The 13,955-nt window shown below is 52.3% G+C and overlaps 2 long non-coding RNA genes across 7 annotated transcripts; both read left to right on the top strand.

Moving 5' to 3' along the window:
- Positions 1 to 101: 101 nt before the first annotated feature.
- Positions 102 to 9,397, top strand: LOC128829319 (uncharacterized). 4 transcript variants are annotated; one of them, XR_008443319.1, is made up of 15 exons: positions 102 to 216; positions 526 to 708; positions 822 to 875; positions 1,262 to 1,393; positions 1,702 to 2,535; positions 2,845 to 3,027; positions 3,141 to 3,194; positions 4,731 to 4,857; positions 5,167 to 5,349; positions 5,463 to 5,516; positions 7,051 to 7,177; positions 7,487 to 7,669; positions 7,783 to 7,836; positions 8,224 to 8,355; positions 8,664 to 8,948. It is a non-coding gene; the product is annotated as an uncharacterized LOC128829319 (long non-coding RNA). The 4 variants fall into 4 exon arrangements; XR_008443322.1 differs by lacking the exons at positions 8,224 to 8,355; positions 8,664 to 8,948 and adding an exon at positions 9,367 to 9,397; XR_008443321.1 differs by lacking the exons at positions 8,224 to 8,355; positions 8,664 to 8,948 and adding an exon at positions 9,367 to 9,381 and having other exon boundaries at positions 7,487 to 7,836.
- Positions 9,398 to 9,404: 7 nt separating this feature from the next.
- On the top strand, positions 9,405 to 13,468 carry LOC128829320 (uncharacterized). Of its 3 annotated transcripts, none has more exons than XR_008443324.1 (6): positions 9,405 to 9,493; positions 9,803 to 9,985; positions 10,099 to 10,152; positions 10,546 to 10,677; positions 10,986 to 11,815; positions 12,357 to 13,468. It is a non-coding gene; the product is annotated as an uncharacterized LOC128829320 (long non-coding RNA). The 3 variants fall into 3 exon arrangements; XR_008443325.1 differs by lacking the exon at positions 12,357 to 13,468 and adding an exon at positions 12,125 to 12,144; XR_008443323.1 differs by having other exon boundaries at positions 10,986 to 13,468.
- The last annotated feature ends 487 nt before the right edge of the window (positions 13,469 to 13,955 follow it).

Below are 13,955 nucleotides of genomic sequence, written 5' to 3' on the forward strand. Positions count from 1 at the left end.
TGGGATTGGAGAGGGAGGCAGCAACGAGGGCAAGATTTCCAGCACCAATAGAGCTCTGTGTAATGGTAGTTCTTGCTTGGCTTTATTAGTTTGCAGGGGAATCGTCCAGGAGCCCTAGCCGCACAAGAATATGGCGGAAGTGGACCTGAGCAGCATGAACATCCTTCTCAGGAGACCTGAATAGTCGTCATGTTTCTGCCTTCTGCATCGCTGGCTGTGAGTAAGAGGACAGTGCTTTGAATTCCTCAACTGTACTCGCTGTAGTTTTCTTCACAGGCCGTGTGCTTCCTCGTTAGTTACGAGGCTCTGGGATTAAGGCTGGGGAAGGGACAAGAGTCTCCTGGGCAAAGTGAGTATTTTGGGTGCCGTTACAATGGGTGCCTTCTAGTTGCAGTTGTAACGTTTTAATGGGAGATGGGTTGAGGGTGGAACCGTGGGATATGGGAGATGTGAAATGAAGGAGACCACGCGACATTGCAGATGAAGATGCTAATTTTTTTCGTTCCCTCCTCCCGCTGGGTTTAGTACCAAGGGGAAACGAAGTCACGCGGCAGAGTCTACTGCCCTCATGCGATGGAGAGCGTCGAGACTCTGAGCATTGTTGATGCCACGCAAAAGCCGTCCATCTGGGAGCCGAGGAGACGCCGCTGTCAGTGAGATAAGTGTCTGGTTTGGTGAGGGCTCTGCTCACGCCCAACCTGAGTCCAGGTAGGGAAGCCCAGTACTGTAGGGCTGGGTTTGTAGGAAAAGGTTCCTGACTAGCTGTGGTCACGAGGGAGAAAAAGTCCCTATTTTGAGAGGTTGCTCATTTCTCTGGTCAGGAACGGCGTCTCCTCTGCAGCAGAAAGTTGCATCCAGGAGGATGACTCCAGGTGGTGAGTGCTTGCTTTTCTCCGATGTTTTCCTTTCTCTCTCTCTCTCTCTCTTCTCTAGTACGTTGGCCAACACACACCCTCTATCTCTCTGTGTCTGTCCTTGCCTTTCCCAGTGTTGTCTCCCTTCGTAAGACACGGGCAGGCGTGCTACGTGTGCATCCCCACAGATTTTGTCTCGGGAGCCATGGAGAAGTAGGAGGGGACGAAAATCATGCCATGGGAGTGGGTGCGAGAGTGGAGCGGTGACTGTCGGTGTTAACTCGGTCTCCGTTCATCGAGTGGGGCTGATGTAGATGGGATTGGAGAGGGAGGCCAGGATGAGGGCAAGGTTGGAAGCAACAAATAGAGCTTTAAGTAGTGATGGCTCATGCTTGGCTTTTTTGCAGCTGCGCTTCCAGAGGAATTTTCCAAGAGCCCCAGCCCGGGGAGAAAGTGGCAGAAGTGGACATGAGCAGACTGGACATCCTTGTCAGCAGACATGAACAGTCCTCCGCTTTCTGACTCCCGCATAACTGGCTGTGAGTAAGCCGTCAATGGTCTGAATTCCTCATCTGTGCTCGCTGTAGTATTCTTCACAGGCCGTGTGCCTTCTCGTTGGGTATGGGGCTCTGTGAGATTACGGCTGGGGAGGGGCCAGAGTCTGCTGTGCAGAGTGACTGTCGGGTGCCGTTGCAAGGGGTGCTTTTTGATTCTAATGCTAAAGGTGTAATGGGAAGATGTTTGAGGGAGGGGCCCCGCCGTGAGGGAGAGGCGAAAGGGAGAGCCTACGAGATGTTGCCGACTGAGATGGTAACGGATTTGTTTTTTCCCCTTGTGCTGGGTTTAGGACCGAGAGAAAAGAAGTCACGCGTCAGAGTCTCAAGTCCTCATGCGATGGAAAGCGAGCCAGAGCGACGAGACCGCGAGCATTGTTGATGCCACGCAAAAGCCGTCCAACTGGGAGGGGAACGGCCGCCGCTCTCAGTGAGATAAGTGTCTGGTTTGGTGAGGGCTCTGCTCACGCCCAACCTGAGTCCAGGTTGCGAAGCCCACTAAGTTAGGGCCGGTTTTGTATGAAAAGGTTCCTGACTAGCTGTGGTGAGGAGGGAGAAAAGGTCCCTATTTTCAGAGGTTGCTCATTTCTCTGGTCAGGAACGGTGTCTCTTCCGCAGCGGAAGGTTGGATTCAGGAGGATGACTCCAGGTGGTCAGTTGCTTGCTTTCCTCCCATTTTCTCTCTCTCTCTCTCTCTCTCTCCTCTTGTGTGTTGGCCAACTTTCTCACTCTCTTTCCTCTCCTGTCCTCATGCCTTCTCCCTTTCTAGGACACGGGCATGCGTGCTAGGTGTGCATCCCCACAGGCCAGGTCTTGGGAGCCATGGAGAAGTAGGAGGGGACGAAAACCATGCAGGGCTGCGACTGTCGGTGTTAACTCGGTCTCTGTTCATTGAGCGGGGCCGATGTAGATGGGATTGGAGAGGGAGGCAGCGACGAGGGCAAGATTTCCAGCACCAATAGAGCTCTGTGTAGTGATAGTTCTTGCTTGGCTTTATTAGTTTGCAGGGGAATCGTCCAGGAGCCCTAGCCGCACAAGAATATGGCGGAAGTGGACCTGAGCAGCATGAACATCCTTCTCAGGAGACATGAATAGTCGTCATGTTTCTGCCTTCTGCATCGCTGGCTGTGAGTAAGAGGACAGTGCTTTGAATTCCTCAACTGTACTCGCTGTAGTTTTCTTCACAGGCCGTGTGCTTCCTCGTTAGTTACGAGGCTCTGGGATTAAGGCTGGGGAAGGGACAAGAGTCTCCTGGGCAAAGTGAGTATTTTGGGTGCCGTTACAATGGGTGCCTTCTAGTTGCAGTTGTAACGTTTTAATGGGAGATGGGTTGAGGGTGGAACCGTGGGATATGAGAGATGTGAAATGAAGGAGACCACGCGACATTGCAGATGAAGATGCTAATTTTTTTCGTTCCCTCCTCCCGCTGGGTTTAGTACCAAGGGGAAACGAAGTCACGCGGCAGAGTCTACTGCCCTCATGCGATGGAGAGCGTCGAGACTCTGAGCATTGTTGATGCCACGCAAAAGCCGTCCATCTGGGAGCCGAGGAGACGCCGCTGTCAGTGAGATAAGTGTCTGGTGTCATGAGGGCTCTGCTCACGCCCAACCTGAGTCCAGGTAGGGAAGCCCAGTACTGTAGGGCTGGGTTTGTAGGAAAAGGTTCCTGACTGGCTGTGGTCACGAGGGAGAAAAAGTCCCTATTTTGAGAGGTTGCTCATTTCTCTGGTCAGGAACGGCGTCTCCTCTGCAGCAGAAAGTTGCATCCAGGAGGATGACTCCAGGTGGTGAGTGCTTGCTTTCCTCCGATGTTTTCCTTTCTCTCTCTCTCTCTCTCTCTCTTCTCTAGTACGTTGGCCAACACACACCCTCTATCTCTCTGTGTCTGTCCTTGCCTTTCCCAGTGTTGTCTCCCTTCGTAAGACACGGGCAGGCGTGCTACGTGTGCATCCCCACAGATTTTGTCTCAGGAGCCATGGAGAAGTAGGAGGGGACGAAAATCATGCATGGGAGTGGGTGCGAGAGTGGAGCGGTGATTGTCGGTGTTAACTCGGTCTCCGTTCATCGAGTGGGGCTGATGTAGATGGGATTGGAGAGGGAGGTCAGGATGAGGGCAAGGTTGGAAGCAACAAATAGAGCTTTATGTAGTGATGGCTCATGCTTGGCTTTTTTGCAGCTGCGCTTCCAGAGGAATTTTCCAAGAGCCCCAGCCCGGGGAGAAAGTGGCAGAAGTGGACATGAGCAGACTGGACATCCTTGTCAGCAGACATGAACAGTCCTCCGCTTTCTGACTCCCGCATAACTGGCTGTGAGTAAGCCGTCAATGGTCTGAATTCCTCATCTGTGCTCGCTGTAGTATTCTTCACAGGCCGTGTGCTTTCTCGTTGGGTATGGGGCTCTGTGAGATTACGGCTGGGGAGGGGCCAGAGTCTGCTGTGCAGAGTGACTGTCGGGTGCCGTTGCAAGGGGTGCTTTTTGATTCTAATGCTAAAGGTGTAATGGGAAGATGTTTGAGGGAGGGGCCCCGCCGTGAGGGAGAGGCCAAAGGGAGAGCCTACGAGATGTTGCCGACTGAGATGGTAACGGATTTGTTTTTTCCCCTTGTGCTGGGTTTAGGACCGAGAGAAAAGAAGTCACGCGTCAGAGTCTCAAGTCCTCATGCGATGGAAAGCGAGCCAGAGCGACGAGACCGCGAGCATTGTTGATGCCACGCAAAAGCCGTCCAACTGGGAGGGGAACGGCCGCCGCTCTCAGTGAGATAAGTGTCTGGTTTGGTGAGGGCTCTGCTCACGCCCAACCTGAGTCCAGGTTGCGAAGCCCACTAAGTTAGGGCCGGTTTTGTATGAAAAGGTTCCTGACTAGCTGTGGTGAGGAGGGAGAAAAGGTCCCTATTTTCAGAGGTTGCTCATTTCTCTGGTCAGGAACGGTGTCTCCTCCGCAGCGGAAGGTTGGATTCAGGAGGATGACTCCAGGTGGTCAGTTGCTTGCTTTCCTCCCATTTTCTCTCTCTCTCTCTCTCTCTCTCCTCTTGTGTGTTGGCCAACTTTCTCACTCTCTTTCCTCTCCTGTCCTCATGCCTTCTCCCTGTCTAGGACACGGGCATGCATGCTAGGTGTGCATCCCCACAGGCCAGGTCTTGGGAGCCATGGAGAAGTAGGAGGGGACGAAAACCATGCAGGGCTGCGACTGTCGGTGTTAACTCGGTCTCTGTTCATTGAGCGGGGCCGATGTAGATGGGATTGGAGAGGGAGGCAGCGACGAGGGCAAGATTTCCAGCACCAATAGAGCTCTGTGTAGTGATAGTTCTTGCTTGGCTTTATTAGTTTGCAGGGGAATCGTCCAGGAGCCCTAGCCGCACAAGAATATGGCGGAAGTGGACCTGAGCAGCATGAACATCCTTCTCAGGAGACATGAATAGTCGTCATGTTTCTGCCTTCTGCATCGCTGGCTGTGAGTAAGAGGACAGTGCTTTGAATTCCTCAACTGTACTCGCTGTAGTTTTCTTCACAGGCCGTGTGCTTCCTCGTTAGTTACGAGGCTCTGGGATTAAGGCTGGGGAAGGGACAAGAGTCTCCTGGGCAAAGTGAGTATTTTGGGTGCCGTTACAATGGGTGCCTTCTAGTTGCAGTTGTAACGTTTTAATGGGAGATGGGTTGAGGGTGGAACCGTGGGATATGAGAGATGTGAAATGAAGGAGACCACGCGACATTGCAGATGAAGATGCTAATTTTTTTCGTTCCCTCCTCCCGCTGGGTTTAGTACCAAGGGGAAACGAAGTCACGCGGCAGAGTCTACTGCCCTCATGCGATGGAGAGCGTCGAGACTCTGAGCATTGTTGATGCCACGCAAAAGCCGTCCATCTGGGAGCCGAGGAGACGCCGCTGTCAGTGAGATAAGTGTCTGGTGTCATGAGGGCTCTGCTCACGCCCAACCTGAGTCCAGGTAGGGAAGCCCAGTACTGTAGGGCTGGGTTTGTAGGAAAAGGTTCCTGACTGGCTGTGGTCACGAGGGAGAAAAAGTCCCTATTTTGAGAGGTTGCTCATTTCTCTGGTCAGGAACGGCGTCTCCTCTGCAGCAGAAAGTTGCATCCAGGAGGATGACTCCAGGTGGTGAGTGCTTGCTTTCCTCCGATGTTTTCCTTTCTCTCTCTCTCTCTCTCTCTTCTCTAGTACGTTGGCCAACACACACCCTCTATCTCTCTGTGTCTGTCCTTGCCTTTCCCAGTGTTGTCTCCCTTCGTAAGACACGGGCAGGCGTGCTACGTGTGCATCCCCACAGATTTTGTCTCAGGAGCCATGGAGAAGTAGGAGGGGACGAAAATCATGCATGGGAGTGGGTGCGAGAGTGGAGCGGTGATTGTCGGTGTTAACTCGGTCTCCGTTCATCGAGTGGGGCTGATGTAGATGGGATTGGAGAGGGAGGTCAGGATGAGGGCAAGGTTGGAAGCAACAAATAGAGCTTTATGTAGTGATGGCTCATGCTTGGCTTTTTTGCAGCTGCGCTTCCAGAGGAATTTTCCAAGAGCCCCAGCCCGGGGAGAAAGTGGCAGAAGTGGACATGAGCAGACTGGACATCCTTGTCAGCAGACATGAACAGTCCTCCGCTTTCTGACTCCCGCATAACTGGCTGTGAGTAAGCCGTCAATGGTCTGAATTCCTCATCTGTGCTCGCTGTAGTATTCTTCACAGGCCGTGTGCTTTCTCGTTGGGTATGGGGCTCTGTGAGATTACGGCTGGGGAGGGGCCAGAGTCTGCTGTGCAGAGTGACTGTCGGGTGCCGTTGCAAGGGGTGCTTTTTGATTCTAATGCTAAAGGTGTAATGGGAAGATGTTTGAGGGAGGGGCCCCGCCGTGAGGGAGAGGCCAAAGGGAGAGCCTACGAGATGTTGCCGACTGAGATGGTAACGGATTTGTTTTTTCCCCTTGTGCTGGGTTTAGGACCGAGAGAAAAGAAGTCACGCGTCAGAGTCTCAAGTCCTCATGCGATGGAAAGCGAGCCAGAGCGACGAGACCGCGAGCATTGTTGATGCCACGCAAAAGCCGTCCAACTGGGAGGGGAACGGCCGCCGCTCTCAGTGAGATAAGTGTCTGGTTTGGTGAGGGCTCTGCTCACGCCCAACCTGAGTCCAGGTTGCGAAGCCCACTAAGTTAGGGCCGGTTTTGTATGAAAAGGTTCCTGACTAGCTGTGGTGAGGAGGGAGAAAAGGTCCCTATTTTCAGAGGTTGCTCATTTCTCTGGTCAGGAACGGTGTCTCCTCCGCAGCGGAAGGTTGGATTCAGGAGGATGACTCCAGGTGGTCAGTTGCTTGCTTTCCTCCCATTTTCTCTCTCTCTCTCTCTCTCTCTCCTCTTGTGTGTTGGCCAACTTTCTCACTCTCTTTCCTCTCCTGTCCTCATGCCTTCTCCCTGTCTAGGACACGGGCATGCATGCTAGGTGTGCATCCCCACAGGCCAGGTCTTGGGAGCCATGGAGAAGTAGGAGGGGACGAAAACCATGCAGGGCTGCGACTGTCGGTGTTAACTCGGTCTCTGTTCATTGAGCGGGGCCGATGTAGATGGGATTGGAGAGGGAGGCAGCGACGAGGGCAAGATTTCCAGCACCAATAGAGCTCTGTGTAGTGATAGTTCTTGCTTGGCTTTATTAGTTTGCAGGGGAATCGTCCAGGAGCCCTAGCCGCACAAGAATATGGCGGAAGTGGACCTGAGCAGCATGAACATCCTTCTCAGGAGACATGAATAGTCGTCATGTTTCTGCCTTCTGCATCGCTGGCTGTGAGTAAGAGGACAGTGCTTTGAATTCCTCAACTGTACTCGCTGTAGTTTTCTTCACAGGCCGTGTGCTTCCTCGTTAGTTACGAGGCTCTGGGATTAAGGCTGGGGAAGGGACAAGAGTCTCCTGGGCAAAGTGAGTATTTTGGGTGCCGTTACAATGGGTGCCTTCTAGTTGCAGTTGTAACGTTTTAATGGGAGATGGGTTGAGGGTGGAACCGTGGGATATGAGAGATGTGAAATGAAGGAGACCACGCGACATTGCAGATGAAGATGCTAATTTTTTTCGTTCCCTCCTCCCGCTGGGTTTAGTACCAAGGGGAAACGAAGTCACGCGGCAGAGTCTACTGCCCTCATGCGATGGAGAGCGTCGAGACTCTGAGCATTGTTGATGCCACGCAAAAGCCGTCCATCTGGGAGCCGAGGAGACGCCGCTGTCAGTGAGATAAGTGTCTGGTGTCATGAGGGCTCTGCTCACGCCCAACCTGAGTCCAGGTAGGGAAGCCCAGTACTGTAGGGCTGGGTTTGTAGGAAAAGGTTCCTGACTGGCTGTGGTCACGAGGGAGAAAAAGTCCCTATTTTGAGAGGTTGCTCATTTCTCTGGTCAGGAACGGCGTCTCCTCTGCAGCAGAAAGTTGCATCCAGGAGGATGACTCCAGGTGGTGAGTGCTTGCTTTCCTCCGATGTTTTCCTTTCTCTCTCTCTCTCTCTCTCTTCTCTAGTACGTTGGCCAACACACACCCTCTATCTCTCTGTGTCTGTCCTTGCCTTTCCCAGTGTTGTCTCCCTTCGTAAGACACGGGCAGGCGTGCTACGTGTGCATCCCCACAGATTTTGTCTCGGGAGCCATGGAGAAGTAGGAGGGGACGAAAATCATGCATGGGAGTGGGTGCGAGAGTGGAGCGGTGACTGTCGGTGTTAACTCGGTCTCCGTTCATCGAGTGGGGCTGATGTAGATGGGATTGGAGAGGGAGGCCAGGATGAGGGCAAGGTTGGAAGCAACAAATAGAGCTTTATGTAGTGATGGCTCATGCTTGGCTTTTTTGCAGCTGCGCTTCCAGAGGAATTTTCCAAGAGCCCCAGCCCGGGGAGAAAGTGGCAGAAGTGGACATGAGCAGACTGGACATCCTTGTCAGCAGACATGAACAGTCCTCCGCTTTCTGACTCCCGCATAACTGGCTGTGAGTAAGCCGTCAATGGTCTGAATTCCTCATCTGTGCTCGCTGTAGTATTCTTCACAGGCCGTGTGCTTTCTCGTTGGGTATGGGGCTCTGTGAGATTACGGCTGGGGAGGGGCCAGAGTCTGCTGTGCAGAGTGACTGTCGGGTGCCGTTGCAAGGGGTGCTTTTTGATTCTAATGCTAAAGGTGTAATGGGAAGATGTTTGAGGGAGGGGCCCCGCCGTGAGGGAGAGGCCAAAGGGAGAGCCTACGAGATGTTGCCGACTGAGATGGTAACGGATTTGTTTTTTCCCCTTGTGCTGGGTTTAGGACCGAGAGAAAAGAAGTCACGCGTCAGAGTCTCAAGTCCTCATGCGATGGAAAGCGAGCCAGAGCGACGAGACCGCGAGCATTGTTGATGCCACGCAAAAGCCGTCCAACTGGGAGGGGAACGGCCGCCGCTCTCAGTGAGATAAGTGTCTGGTTTGGTGAGGGCTCTGCTCACGCCCAACCTGAGTCCAGGTTGCGAAGCCCACTAAGTTAGGGCCGGTTTTGTATGAAAAGGTTCCTGACTAGCTGTGGTGAGGAGGGAGAAAAGGTCCCTATTTTCAGAGGTTGCTCGTTTCTCTGGTCAGGAACGGTGTCTCCTCCGCAGCGGAAGGTTGGATTCAGGAGGATGACTCCAGGTGATCAGTTGCTTGCTTTCCTCCCATTTTCTCTCTCTCTCTCTCTCTCCTCTTGTGTGTTGGCCAACTTTCTCACTCTCTTTCCTCTCCTGTCCTCATGCCTTCTCCCTTTCTAGGACACGGGCATGCGTGCTAGGTGTGCATCCCCACAGGCCAGGTCTTGGGAGCCATGGAGAAGTAGGAGGGGACGAAAACCATGCAGGGCTGCGACTGTCGGTGTTAACTCGGTCTCTGTTCATTGAGCGGGGCCGATGTAGATGGGATTGGAGAGGGAGGCAGCGACGAGGGCAAGATTTCCAGCACCAATAGAGCTCTGTGTAGTGATAGTTCTTGCTTGGCTTTATTAGTTTGCAGGGGAATCGTCCAGGAGCCCTAGCCGCACAAAAATATGGCGGAAGTGGACCTGAGCAGCATGAACATCCTTCTCAGGAGACATGAATAGTCGTCATGTTTCTGCCTTCTGCATCGCTGGCTGTGAGTAAGAGGACAGTGCTTTGAATTCCTCAACTGTACTCGCTGTAGTTTTCTTCACAGGCCGTGTGCTTCCTCGTTAGTTACGAGGCTCTGGGATTAAGGCTGGGGAAGGGACAAGAGTCTCCTGGGCAAAGTGAGTATTTTGGGTGCCGTTACAATGGGTGCCTTCTAGTTGCAGTTGTAACGTTTTAATGGGAGATGGGTTGAGGGTGGAACCGTGGGATATGGGAGATGTGAAATGAAGGAGACCACGCGACATTGCAGATGAAGATGCTAATTTTTTTCGTTCCCTCCTCCCGCTGGGTTTAGTACCAAGGGGAAACGAAGTCACGCGGCAGAGTCTACTGCCCTCATGCGATGGAGAGCGTCGAGACTCTGAGCATTGTTGATGCCACGCAAAAGCCGTCCATCTGGGAGCCGAGGAGACGCCGCTGTCAGTGAGATAAGTGTCTGGTGTCATGAGGGCTCTGCTCACGCCCAACCTGAGTCCAGGTAGGGAAGCCCAGTACTGTAGGGCTGGGTTTGTAGGAAAAGGTTCCTGACTGGCTGTGGTCACGAGGGAGAAAAAGACCCTATTTTGAGAGGTTGCTCATTTCTCTGGTCAGGAACGGCGTCTCCTCTGCAGCAGAAAGTTGCATCCAGGAGGATGACTCCAGGTGGTGAGTGCTTGCTTTCCTCCGATGTTTTCCTTTCTCTCTCTCTCTCTCTCTCTCTCTCTTCTCTAGTACGTTGGCCAACACACACCCTCTATCTCTCTGTGTCTGTCCTTGCCTTTCCCAGTGTTGTCTCCCTTCGTAAGACACGGGCAGGCGTGCTACGTGTGCATCCCCACAGATTTTGTCTCGGGAGCCATGGAGAAGTAGGAGGGGACGAAAATCATGCATGGGAGTGGGTGCGAGAGTGGAGCGGTGACTGTCGGTGTTAACTCGGTCTCCGTTCATCGAGTGGGGCTGATGTAGATGGGATTGGAGAGGGAGGCCAGGATGAGGGCAAGGTTGGAAGCAACAAATAGAGCTTTATGTAGTGATGGCTCATGCTTGGCTTTTTTGCAGCTGCGCTTCCAGAGGAATTTTCCAAGAGCCCCAGCCCGGGGAGAAAGTGGCAGAAGTGGACATGAGCAGACTGGACATCCTTGTCAGCAGACATGAACAGTCCTCCGCTTTCTGACTCCCGCATAACTGGCTGTGAGTAAGCCGTCAATGGTCTGAATTCCTCATCTGTGCTCGCTGTAGTATTCTTCACAGGCCGTGTGCCTTCTCGTTGGGTATGGGGCTCTGTGAGATTACGGCTGGGGAGGGGCCAGAGTCTGCTGTGCAGAGTGACTGTCGGGTGCCGTTGCAAGGGGTGCTTTTTGATTCTAATGCTAGAGGTGTAATGGGAAGATGTTTGAGGGAGGGGCCCCGCCGTGAGGGAGAGGCCAAAGGGAGAGCCTACGAGATGTTGCCGACTGAGATGGTAACGGATTTGTTTTTTCCCCTTGTGCTGGGTTTAGGACCGAGAGAAAAGAAGTCACGCGTCAGAGTCTCATGTCCTCATGCGATGGAAAGCGAGCCAGAGCGACGAGACCGCGAGCATTGTTGATGCCACGCAAAAGCCGTCCAACTGGGAGGGGAACGGCCGCCGCTCTCAGTGAGATAAGTGTCTGGTTTGGTGAGGGCTCTGCTCACGCCCAACCTGAGTCCAGGTTGCGAAGCCCACTAAGTTAGGGCCGGTTTTGTATGAAAAGGTTCCTGACTAGCTGTGGTGAGGAGGGAGAAAAGGTCCCTATTTTCAGAGGTTGCTCATTTCTCTGGTCAGGAACGGTGTCTCCTCCGCAGCGGAAGGTTGGATTCAGGAGGATGACTCCAGGTGATCAGTTGCTTGCTTTCCTCCCATTTTCTCTCTCTCTCTCTCTCTCCTCTTGTGTGTTGGCCAACTTTCTCACTCTCTTTCCTCTCCTGTCCTCATGCCTTCTCCCTTTCTAGGACACGGGCATGCGTGCTAGGTGTGCATCCCCACAGGCCAGGTCTTGGGAGCCATGGAGAAGTAGGAGGGGACGAAAACCATGCAGGGCTGCGACTGTCGGTGTTAACTCGGTCTCTGTTCATTGAGCGGGGCCGATGTAGATGGGATTGGAGAGGGAGGCAGCGACGAGGGCAAGATTTCCAGCACCAATAGAGCTCTGTGTAGTGATAGTTCTTGCTTGGCTTTATTAGTTTGCAGGGGAATCGTCCAGGAGCCCTAGCCGCACAAGAATATGGCGGAAGTGGACCTGAGCAGCATGAACATCCTTCTCAGGAGACATGAATAGTCGTCATGTTTCTGCCTTCTGCATCGCTGGCTGTGAGTAAGAGGACAGTGCTTTGAATTCCTCAACTGTACTCGCTGTAGTTTTCTTCACAGGCCGTGTGCTTCCTCGTTAGTTACGAGGCTCTGGGATTAAGGCTGGGGAAGGGACAAGAGTCTCCTGGGCAAAGTGAGTATTTTGGGTGCCGTTACAATGGGTGCCTTCTAGTTGCAGTTGTAACGTTTTAATGGGAGATGGGTTGAGGGTGGAACCGTGGGATATGAGAGATGTGAAATGAAGGAGACCACGCGACATTGCAGATGAAGATGCTAATTTTTTTCGTTCCCTCCTCCCGCTGGGTTTAGTACCAAGGGGAAACGAAGTCAGGCGGCAGATGTTGCCGACTGAGATGGTAACGGATTTGTTTTTTCCCCTTGTGCTGGGTTACAATGGGTGCCTTCTAGTTGCAGTTGTAACGTTTTAATGGGAGATGGGTTGAGGGTGGAACCGTGGGATATGGGAGATGTGAAATGAAGGAGACCACGCGAAATTGGAGATGAAGATGCTAATTTTTTTTGTTTTCCCCCCCTTCGTTAGGTTTAGTACCAAGGAAAACGAAGTCACGCGTCAGAGTAATAAGGCATTAAAGAAGAAATGGTTATAAGAAAAAATAAAGATAAAATGCTTTCTAAACTTAACAAACTAGGCTTGTGAAGTCTCTTCCCACAGGTTCCAGTAATATTGCTGCCCAAACTCTCAGGCCAGGATCTGCTTCCAGCGTACAGCAGCTGTTTCTCTGATCATCTTAGGAGGTGAAAGGGAGATGGGTAGGGAGAGAGAACTTGGGTGTTTTTGCCCATCACTTTTATAGCTTGGTCACCATTTGAAAAACATTTTCCGGAGTGTTCACCTTAAGTAAAGTTCTTTCTTGCTGAGAGCAAGGAGACATGGAGTTTGGTGGAAGAAGGAGGCTTTGTGCTGTTTCTGTTCATCTGTGTATACTACTTCTTTCTTCCCCCTCTTGTCCTCTGTGGAATCTGTTTACAGCTGAAATGCAAATTGAGGCAAACGCACATCTCTTTCTTTAGGACAAGTGTGCTTGACCAGTTCCACTTAATCAGGCTATGTGAATTGGAACTTGTGCTTTTAATACCCTATAGGTGGAATTTCATAACTTTACACAGACTGTTGCTACAGCCATTTCACCAAGATAGTATTGATCACAGAGTTTCAAATGCTACCTCACAAGGCATATTTTGTCCAAAGATTGTTACAATAGTGTGTAGGGTGTGAATACAGGGGTGCATTTGGTCACGGTGGGCTGGGAATTATCCATTTGTGGAGGGCTCTCTAACCTTACCCTTCCCTGGAAATTGCCAGACAATGAACGGAAGTGGAGAATTCTTGCTCGAATCCCAAATTGCTGGAAATCTCAGACTGGCTGGAGCTGGTATGATTTCCCAGTGGAGTCAGTTTTTCTCCCCGGTGGATTATGATTTTCCCCATTGTAATTAGTTGCAATTTATCTACTTCCCCACAGCCCCTCACTAGGTTCTCTAGGCGGCATCTCATTGCTTCACATTAAAGCTGCTGCCCTTTGGGTCTGTATGTTCTGGGGTATTTGCTGTCATGAGTGACTGCGCCGGCTTGGGCCAGTGCTGGGCAAGGTGAGGGTTGTAAATTTCTGATGAAGAATGCTTTGTGTTAAATAAAATTACCCTGTGATAAACAGTGGCATTTGGCTCTTTTCTTAAAGTGTGAAATAGCAACCAGGGGTCACTGCCTGTGACGAACTGGGCCTGTTCTCACGGTGGTCTGTGAATGCTGACAGGGGAGTGTTCTGGGATAGTCTGCATTGCAGGATGGGATCTGCCCGAGGGCGCATACCTGAGTGTGTAACATGAGAACCCAGGAAGGGGTTGAAGGGGAGGCGACTCCTTAGCCCGGGAAACTGAACAAAGGCTGTGGGAGGGGTCGCTGAAAGCAGAGTGCTGGAAGCAGGCAGGGAGAGAGGGCTGGGGGGCATAGATGGCTCTGACCTCCCAAGGGGGGCTGGGCTTGGATGCCCGGGGACCCCAAGATGGACCTAACTGAGGGGGTCCCTGTTGTCTGTGCCTGCAAGACCTGTCTTGGACTGTATTCCTGTCATCCAAATAAACCTTCTGCTTTACTGGCTGGCTGAGAGTCATGGTGAAT

The sequence above is a fragment of the Malaclemys terrapin genome, chromosome 25 (genome assembly GCF_027887155.1).
Source record: "Malaclemys terrapin pileata isolate rMalTer1 chromosome 25, rMalTer1.hap1, whole genome shotgun sequence".
NCBI lineage: Eukaryota > Metazoa > Chordata > Testudines > Emydidae > Malaclemys > Malaclemys terrapin.